General features: G+C 38.3%; 1 non-coding gene across 1 annotated transcript; it reads right to left on the bottom strand.

Annotated features, from left to right (window-relative positions):
• Positions 1–1,350: 1,350 nt before the first annotated feature.
• On the bottom strand, positions 1,351–1,457 carry LOC138379233 (U6 spliceosomal RNA). The gene has a single exon (XR_011232016.1). It is a non-coding gene; the product is annotated as a U6 spliceosomal RNA (small nuclear RNA).
• Between the last annotated feature and the right edge of the window lie 8,499 nt (positions 1,458–9,956).

Below are 9,956 nucleotides of genomic sequence, written 5' to 3'. Positions count from 1 at the left end.
CTTTGGATGTGACAGGGAGGGAACACAAAATAATATCTTGTGTTCTCTTTGTTATATTTCACTTTGGTGTTTGGTTCTTCTCGCCTTGTCTTCTTAGAATGCCAGTTTGGAAATGTCAAAAACTGAGACCCACAGATCCATAAATTCTGAGACCCATAAGTCATCATCATCATCATCATCACCCTCTAACTTGTTAGGAATGTTATATCAACATTATTCAGAGATAGCCGGGTGAGGTGGCTCACGCCTGTAATCCTGGCACTTTGGGAGACCAAGGTGGGAGGATCGTTTGAGCTCAGGAATTCGAGACCAGCCTCAGCAAGAGTGAGATCCCTGTCTCTACTAAAAACATAGAAAGAAATTAGCTGGACAACTTAAAATATATAGAAAAAAAAATTAGCCGGGCATGGTGGCGCATGCCTGTAGTCCCAGCTACTTGAGAGGCTGAGTCAGAAGGATCGCCTGAGCCCAGGAGTTTGAGGTTGCTGTGAGCTAGGCTGACGCCACGGCATTCTAGCCAGGGCAACAGAGTGAGACTCTGTCTCAAAAAAAAAAAAAAAAAAAAAACATTATTCAGAGAAATAATGGAAGTCTGTATTTTAACATAATATTCAATAAAAGGTTAAAGGAGATAAATAGAAATTAATGAAGTTTTAGTGGTACAAAGAACCTCTCTGCTAAATTAAAATTATCATTTATTATTACACAAAAATTAAAATATAAGAAAAGGAAATTTTACCCAAAATTCTACACTATTATAACAAATGCTTTTATCTGTTCTCTTTTTTGTTATAACAGTTTTACTGAGATATAATTTACATATCATACAATTCACCAACTTAAAGTGTACAATGTAATGGATTTTAGTATATTCAGAGTTGTGCAACCGTTACCACAATCAATTTTATAATATTTTCATCACCCTAAAAAGAAACTTTATGTCCATTAGCATTGTCTTAGTCCATTTTGTGCTGCTATAACAAAATACCACAGACTGGGTGATTTATAAAGAACAGAAATTTATTTCCTCACAGTTTTGAAGAATGGACACCCGGTTCTGAAATAACAGCATTAACCCATTCATAAGGGTGGTACCCTCTCGACCCAAACAATTTCCATTAAGCTCCACCTCCCAACACCACCACACGGGGGACTAAGTTTTCAACCTATGAACTTTGGGAAACACATTCAAACCTCAGCAAGCATCTTTGTGTTCTCCTTTGCTTTTTGTTTAAATATGTAATGTTTTAACACCAAGATTTTAGATATAATATTGCAGTGTTTTCACTACTTTTCCATGTTCCTAATTATTTATCATCTTTATCATTTTTTTGTTTTTTTTATTTTTATAAAATTATGGAATGCTTCACTAATTTGCCTGTCATCCTTGTGCAGGGGCCATGCTAATCTTCTCTGTATCATTCCAATTTTAGCATATGTGCTGCCAAAGCGAGTACGATCTTTATCATTTTTAAAAACGGACATTTCTGGGGGGCATGGGCAATATACATAACCTGAACTTTTGTACCCCCATAATAAGCTGAAATTAAAAAAAAAATAGTAATGGGATGGTGGGCCGGGCACGGTGGCTCACGCCTGTAATCCTAGCTCTCTGGGAGGCCGAGGCGGGCAGATCGTTTGAGCTCAGGAGTTTGAGACCAGCCTGAGCAAGAGCGAGACCCCATCTCTACTAAAAATAGAAAGAAATTATCTGGCCAACTAAAAATATATAGAAAAAATTAGCCGGGCATGGTGGCGCATGCCTCTAGTCCCAGCTACCCGGGAGGCTGAGGCAGGAAGATTGCTTGAGCCCAGGAGTTTGAGGTTGCTGTGAGCTAGGCTGATGCCATGGCACTCTAGCCAGGGCAGCAGAGTGAGACTCTGTCTCAAAAAAAAAAAAAAAAATAGTATTGGGATGGGAAATGTGACCGCTTATCTTTCCTGAAATTGCTTTTGCATATTCTCTCTAGGGCTTCACACCTGTGATTCAAGCACTTCGGTAGGCTGAGGAGGGAGGATCACTTGAGGCCAGGAATTTAAGACCAGTCTGGGCAACATAGCAAGTCCCTGTCCCTACAAAAAAATAAAAAAGTTAGCTAGGCTTAGTGGCATGCACCTGTAGTCCTAGTTAGGAGGCTGAGGCAGGAGGATAGCTTGAGCCCAAGAGTTTGAGGCTATAGTGAGTTATGATCCTGCCACTGCATTCCAGCCTGGGCAACAGAGCAAGATACTATCTCTAAAAAAAGAAGAAGGAAGGAAAAAGGAAGAAGAAGAAGAAGAACTTCTCTAATTTTCCGTGTTCCCATCAGAAGAGAGATTCAAGAAAGAGGCGCAGCTTGTAAATCTTGAGCCCTATAAAATATTTGTCCTGGGCCTACCTATTTGTCTGAAATTCCCAGTTCAAAGCAGTTCCTCAGGGGTAGTAAGGAGAAATTTGGGAACCTCTGCTGTATCCACCCATCTTAGACTAATACTCTGAGGCTCTGTTTTTCTCTTTTCCCCCCATCCTATATATTTCTTAGGAGACTGGCCTTCTTCTAGAGGATGTCATGGTTAATTTTATGTGCCAGCTTGGCTGGGCCACAGTGCCCAGACATTTGGTCAAACGTTATTCTGGATGTTTCTGTGAGGGTGTATTTGGATGAGATTAACATTTTTTCATTTTTTATTTGTATATATTCATGGGTTACAAGTGCAGTTTTGCTACATTGATATTTTGCATTGTGGTAAAGTCAGGGCTTTCAGTGCATCCATCTCTGGAGCAATGCACATTGTACCCACCAAGCAACTTCCCATCATCTACCCCCTTTCCACCCTCCTACCACTCCCAGTGTCCAATATCCATCATTGCACACTCTGCTTCCATGTGTATACATTATTCAGCTCTCACTTATAAGTGAGAACATGTGGTATTTGTCTTTCTGTGTCTGAGCTGTTTCACTTAAAGATTAATATTTAAATCAGTGGACTTTGAATATAGCAAATTGCCCTTCATAATGTGTTTGTGCCTCATCAATCAGTTGAAGACCTGATCTTCCCCAAGCAAGAAGGTATTTTGCCAGCAAGAGGCCTTTGAACTTGAACTTCATTATTGGCTCTTCCTTGGGTCCCCAGCCTGATGGCCTCCAGACTTGAACTACAGCATGGGCTCTTTTCCTGGGTCTTCAGGCTGTTGGTCCACCCTGAAGATTTTGGACTTGCCAGCCTCCACAGGCATGTGAAGTAATTCCTTAAAATCTCTCTCCCTCTCTCTCTCTCTCTCTCCACAAACACACACACACACAGTGTTCTGTTTCTCTGGAGAACCCTGACTAATACAGATTTCCTGAAACTTGTTTTTTTTTTTTTTTTTTTTTTTTTTTTTTTTTTTTTTGTTGAGACAGAGTCTCACTTTGTTGCCCAGGCTAGAGTGAGTGCCGTGGCGTCAGCTTAGCTCACAGCAACCTCAGACTCCTTGGCTTAAGCGATCCTACTGCCTCAGCCTCCCGAGTAGCTGGGACTACAGGCATGCGCCACTATGCCCGGCTAATTTTTTCTATATAGATTTTTAGTTGTCCATATAATGTTTTTCTATTTTTAGTAGAGACGGGGTCTCGCTCAGGCTGGTCTCGAACTCCTGACCTTGAGCAATCCACCCGCCTCGGCCTCCCAGAGTGCTAGGATTACAGGCGTGAGCCACCGCGCCCGGCCGATTTCCTGAAACTTGTGAATACCCTCAACTGAGGATGGGGCACAAGAAGGAGAGGTGGTGAAGAATACTCTCTCAGTGCCTAGAATTCAACCTTGCCTTGCCAAATAGTATATTGATTGAATCTGACATGGTACTGGCCCTAACACTCTAAAAGCTGACATTACAAGGATGTAAAACCACTGAGGAAATAGGAAGTGCCCTTTGTCTTCTTAGAGTCTAGTAATTTTTTCCATGATAGTGCTGCTCTACTCTGGCACAGGAGAACTGGTGTTTCTTTGTGACTTTGAAGAAGGAGGCATTGGGGAAAGAAGAGGCTGGCAAGATGGTACAGTAATAAATTCATGTTAATAAAGGCCTTGGGCCAGGCGCGGTGGCTCACGCCTATAATCCTAGCACTCTGGGAGGCCGAGGCCAGTTATCTGGACAACTAAAAATATATAGAAAAAATTATATATAAAATAATATATAAAAATATATAGAAAATATATTTTCTCTATATAAAAATATATAGAAAAAATTAGCCAGGCATGGTGGCGCATGCCTGTAGTCCCAGCTACTCGGGAGGCTGAGGCAGTAGGATTGCTTAAGCCCAGGAGTTTGAGGTTTCTGTGAGCTAGGCTGATGCCATGGCATTCTAGCCCGGGCAACAGAGTGAGACTCTGTCTCAATAAATAAATAAATAAAGGCCTTGATTTCATTGATAAAGGTTAATTACTTTGAATATGCGAAAAAGATGGCTAAGACACCAAGAAGCAGAATTGATCTGATTAGTAACTCCCTGATAAATTATGCAGAAATTGACCTCTTACAACAAAATCCAGTCAGGGGGTAAAAAAAGGGATACACTAGGACCCATAATACATCTACTCTTCTGTATGGGCAATAAAGTTACCTAGGTATAAAACAAATAGCTGTCATTTAAGAGAACTTGCATTTCTTTAAGGAAGTTATAATTCTGGACATGTTTTTAACAGTTAGGGTTCAGTTCAAGGAACAGAAAACCCTTCTAGATTTTAGATGTAGGAAAGAATTGAATATAAAATATTGAGTGCTTCCCAAAAGAACACATTCCAGGGAGAGTCTCAAGGAACGACTCCCAGAAGAATATAGTATAAAACTGACCAAGAAGAGTTGCTAGTATCTATGAGACTACAGCCAGCTCTATGAATTCAAGATCACAGAGAACTGTGATTTGGGGAATTGAAAGCCAAAATGAAAAAACTGCTATGCTGCCATGACTATAACTGATTATTGGCATAGAAGCTGGAGAATTAACACTAAAATGCTATTACATTTGGGTGGTAAGTCTGCACAACTCACTTGCCAGCAAAAACAAGCAAACTGTGGCTTCAAGATGGCTTCTACTTCACATCTAACTTCCAAATTTTGAAGAGTTGATTCAAATTTTGCCTCCAGAAATATGGATGAAAGAAATATGGAAAGTGAATACATATATATATATATATTTTTTTTTTTTTTTTACTTTTCAACTTCACAAACATGAAGGAGAATTAAATAAAGGTTCAGTGGGTCATCAAAAGTACCCAGCTTAGTGGTACATACGTAAAAGGAGTATTCAACTGGGAGTTTGGAAACCTAGGATCTAGTCCTAGTTCTGTCACAGTTGATCTTGGGAAAGTTACATCCTCTCTCAGGCCTAATGGAGTTTATCTAGTAATTATTGGGAAGAAAGATTTTAAGCAGGAAAGTGACATGGTCATTTTTGTATTTTAGAAAAAGTACTTACTCAAGAGATAATGTAGACATGCAGAGTAGTAGTGAGTTGGAGAGAAATGTAACATCTCTGATAAATATTTGACAGTTTAAAGCATTTTATGGTGATAACAGGGGCGATTCATCCAGAAACTATAACAATTATAAACACATATGCACCTAAGAACAAAGCCCCAAAGTGGGGAAGGGGGACTTACAATATTGACTAGATAAGTGGATAATTGAACAAAAATAGCTGAGACTTGAGTACTTTACTCTCAATAATTAATACTAAAAATAGACAGAAAATAAGCAAGGATATAGAGAAGACTACAACAACACCATCAACCAAATTGACATAATTGACCTCTATAGAATGCTCCAACTAATGGCAGCAGAATAAACACTCTTCTCAAGTACTCACAAAACATTTTCCAGGACAGACCATATGCTAGCCTCAATAAATGTAAAATAATTGAAATTATACAAAGTATGTTCTCCAATCACAATAGAGTAAAATTACATACAAATCAGTAACAGAGGAAAATTTGGAAAATTCACAACTATGTGGAAATTAAACATTACACTCCTAAATAACCAGTGGGTCAAAGGAATAATCACAAGGAAAACTAGAAAATACTTTGATATGAATGAAAAAGAAAACTCATACCAAAATTTATAGGATGCAGCTAAAGCAGTGTTTAGGGGGAAATTTATGGCTGTAAACACCTATATTATAAATAAGAAAGATCTCAAATCAATAACCTAACCTTTCACCCTAAAAAATTGAAAAAAAGAAAAGCAAACTAAGCTTAAAGTAAGCAAAAGGAAAGAAGTAATAAAAATTAGAGTGAAAATAAATGAAATGGAGAATAGAAAAAAATAGAGAAATCAACAAAACCAAAAGTTGGTTCTTTGAGTAGATGAATGAAATTGGAAAAAAAAAAACTTTAGCTAGACCAATCAAGAAAAGGAGAGAGAAAACTCAAATTTCTTAAATTAAGAATGAAAGAGGGTTCATCATTAATGACCTTACAAAAATAAAAGCAGTGTAAGGGAATACTATGAACAACTCTATGCTAATAAATTAGATAACCTAGATGAAATGGACAAATTCCCAGAAAGATACAAACTACCAAAACTGACTCAAGAAGAAATAGAAAATCTGAATAGACTTATAACAAATAAAGAAATTCAATTAGTAATTTTAAAACTCCCACAAGAAAAACCTAGGCTAAGATGGTTTCACTAATGAAATGTTCCAAACATTTAATGGAGAAATTATACCAACTCTTTACAAACTATTCCAAAAAAATAGAAGATATGGGAAGACCTCCAAAATCATTCTATAAGGTCAATATTACTTTGCAATGAAAACCAGACAGAAACATCACAAGAAAAAGAAACCCACAGATCAATATTCCTTACCAATATATATGTAAAAATTCTCAACAAAATACTAGCAAATCAAATCCAAAAGTATATAAATTCCATCTTGAGCAAATGGAATTTATCTCAGGAATGTAAGGTTAGATGAACATACAAAATTTTTTCAATGTAATATATATTAATGGACTAAAAAGGACAAAAAAGTCCACATGATCATCTCAATAAACACACTTTGACAAAATCCAACACACTTTCATGATAAAAACACTTAATAAGCCTGGCGTGGTGGTGCACACCTGTAGTCTGAGCTGCTTGGAAGACTGTGGCAGGAGGACACCTTGAGCCCAGGAATTTAAGACTATAGTAAGTGATGATCACGCCTCTACACTCCAGCCTGGGAAACAGAGTGAGACCCCAGTCTCTTAAAAAAAATAAAAACAACACTTAATAAGCTAGGAATAAGAGGGAACTTCCTCAACATGATAAAGGGCACCTACCAAAGGCCCATAGCTAACCTCAGACTTAATGATAAGACTGAAAGCTTTTTGGCCTGGCACGGTGGCTCATGCCTGTAATCCTAGCACTCTGGTAGGCTGAGGCAGGAGGATTGCTCAAGGTCAGGAGTTCGAGACCAGGCTGAGCAGGAGCAAGACCCCGTCTCTACTAAAAAAAAAAAAATAGAAAGAAATTATCTGGACAGCCAAAAAAAAAAAAAAAAATATATATATATATATATATATATAGAAAAAAATTAGCTGGGCATGGTGACTCATACCTGTAGTCCCAGCTACTTGGGAGGCTGAGGCAGAAGGATCGCTTGAGCCCAGGAGTTTGAGGTTGCTGTGAGCTAGGCTGACGCCACGGCACTCTAGCCCAGGCAACAGAGTGAGACTCTGTCTCAAAAAAAAAAAAAAAAAAAAAAAAGACTGAAAGCTTTTTGCTTAATATCAGGAACAAGACAAAGATGTCCACTTTCACGACTTCTATTCAACAATGTACTGGTGGTTCTAGCTAATGCAAAGGCAAGGCAAACTCAAGAGACGTAGAAAAAGCATTTTATAAAATTCAACACCCCTTCATGATAAGAATATTCGATAAACTAGGGATAGAAGAGAATCTCTTAAACCCAATAAAGAGTATGTATTTAAAATACACACACACAACACAACCATAGCTAACATCACACTTAATGGTCAAAGACTGAGAGTTTCCCCTCTAAGATCAGGAACAAGACAGGAATGTCTGTTTCACTGCTTCTATTCAGCATTGTACTGGAAGTTTTAGCTGGGGCAATTAGGCAAGAAAATGAAATAAAAGGCATACAGATTGGAAAGGAAGAATTCAATCTTATTTTTACTTATAGATAACATAATCTTGTCTATAGAAAATTCTAAGGAATCCACTAAAATACTACTGGAACTATTAAATCAGCAATTCAGCAAGGTTTCAGGATACAAGATCAACATACAAAAATAATCGTACTTCTATACACTAACAATAAGCAATCAGAAAATGTATGAAATTCTATTTACAATAGCATCACAAAGAATGAAATACTTAGAAAAATATTAACAAAAGAAATGCAAGTCTTGTACACTGAAAACTATAAAACACTGAATGAAAATAAAGATCTAAATCACTGGGATAACAACCAGTGCTCATGTATTGTATGGCTTAATATTTTTTTAAATTAATTAATTAATTTTTTTTTTTTTTTTTTTTTTTGAGACAGAGTCTCACTCTGTTGCCCAGGCTAGAGTGAGTGCCGTGGCGTCAGCCTAGCTCACAGCAACCTCAAACTCCTGAGCTCAAGTGATCCTCCTGTCTCAGCCTCCCGAGTAGCTGGGACTACAGGCATGCACCACCATGCCCGGCTAATTTTTTCTATATATATTTTTAGCTGTCCGTATAATTTCTTTCTATTTTTTAGTAGAGATGGGGTCTCGCTCTTGCTCAGGCTGGTCTCGAACTCCTGAGCTCAAACGATCCGCCCACCTCGGCCTCCCAGAGTGCTAGGATTACAGGCGTGAGCCACCGCGCCCGGCCAAAATTAATTAATTAATTTTTTTTTTTTTTTGAGACAGAGTCTCACTTTGTTGCCTGGGCTAGAGTGAGTGCCGTGGCGTCAGCCTAGTTCACAGCAACCTCAAACTCCTGGACTTAAGCAATCCTACTGCCTCAGCCTCCTGAGTAGCTGGGACTACAGGCATGCGCCACCATCCCCGGCTAATTTTTTCTATATATTTTTAGTTGGCCAGATAATTTCTTTCTATTTTTTTAGTAGAGACAGGGTCTCACTCTTGCTCAGGCTGATCTCGAACTCCTGACCTCTAGTGATCCACCCGCCTCAGCCTCCCAGAGGGCTAGGATTACAGACGTGAGCCACTGCGCCCGGCCAGGCTTAATATTTTTAAGATAACAATAGTCCCCAAATTGATCTACAGATTCCAGAATCTATATCAAAAGCCCACTTGCCTTTTTTCAAAAATTGACGAGCTGATGCTAAAATTCATATGGAAATGGGAGGGACTTGGAATAGTCATATCAAAAGAGCAAAATTGGAGGCCTCACTCTTCCCAATTTCAAACCATAATGCAAAACTACATTAATCAAGATTGTATCAGCAGGTGATAAAACCAAGAAAAAAAAATCAAGATTGTATCGTACTGGCATAAGGATAAACATACAGATCTATGAAATAGAGTTTAGATAAGTATATGAGAAACTAAAGAAATAAAGGATAATAACTAACTCTAGAAAACATAAAAGCTATGCAGGTAATAAGCCATCAGAGTACACTCTACATGGCTCAGCCATGAGTATCATTACACAGTTATAATTATATAAATGTTGAATATTGACCCAACCAATATTAGGTGAAGGAAGAGTGTAGATGGAATGGAGAATTCAAACTGTGCAAGTGCATGGGGTCAGTGGTAAAAGAAGGCTAAATACTCATCCTCTAAAATGAAAAGTCAAAGATAATCCCTAAAATTAAAACATCAAGAAGTCATAATAGGCTGGGTGTGGTGGCTCACGCCTGTAATCCTAGCACTCTGGGAGGCCAAGGCAGGAGGATCGCTGGAGGTCAGGAGTTCAAGACCAGCCTGAACAGGAGACCCCATCTCTACTAAAAATAGAAAGAAATTATCTGGACAACTAA

This window comes from Eulemur rufifrons, chromosome 30, assembly GCF_041146395.1.
Source record: "Eulemur rufifrons isolate Redbay chromosome 30, OSU_ERuf_1, whole genome shotgun sequence".
NCBI classification, from domain to species: domain Eukaryota; kingdom Metazoa; phylum Chordata; class Mammalia; order Primates; family Lemuridae; genus Eulemur; species Eulemur rufifrons.
This window is presented reverse-complemented; position numbering and strand designations above follow the sequence as displayed.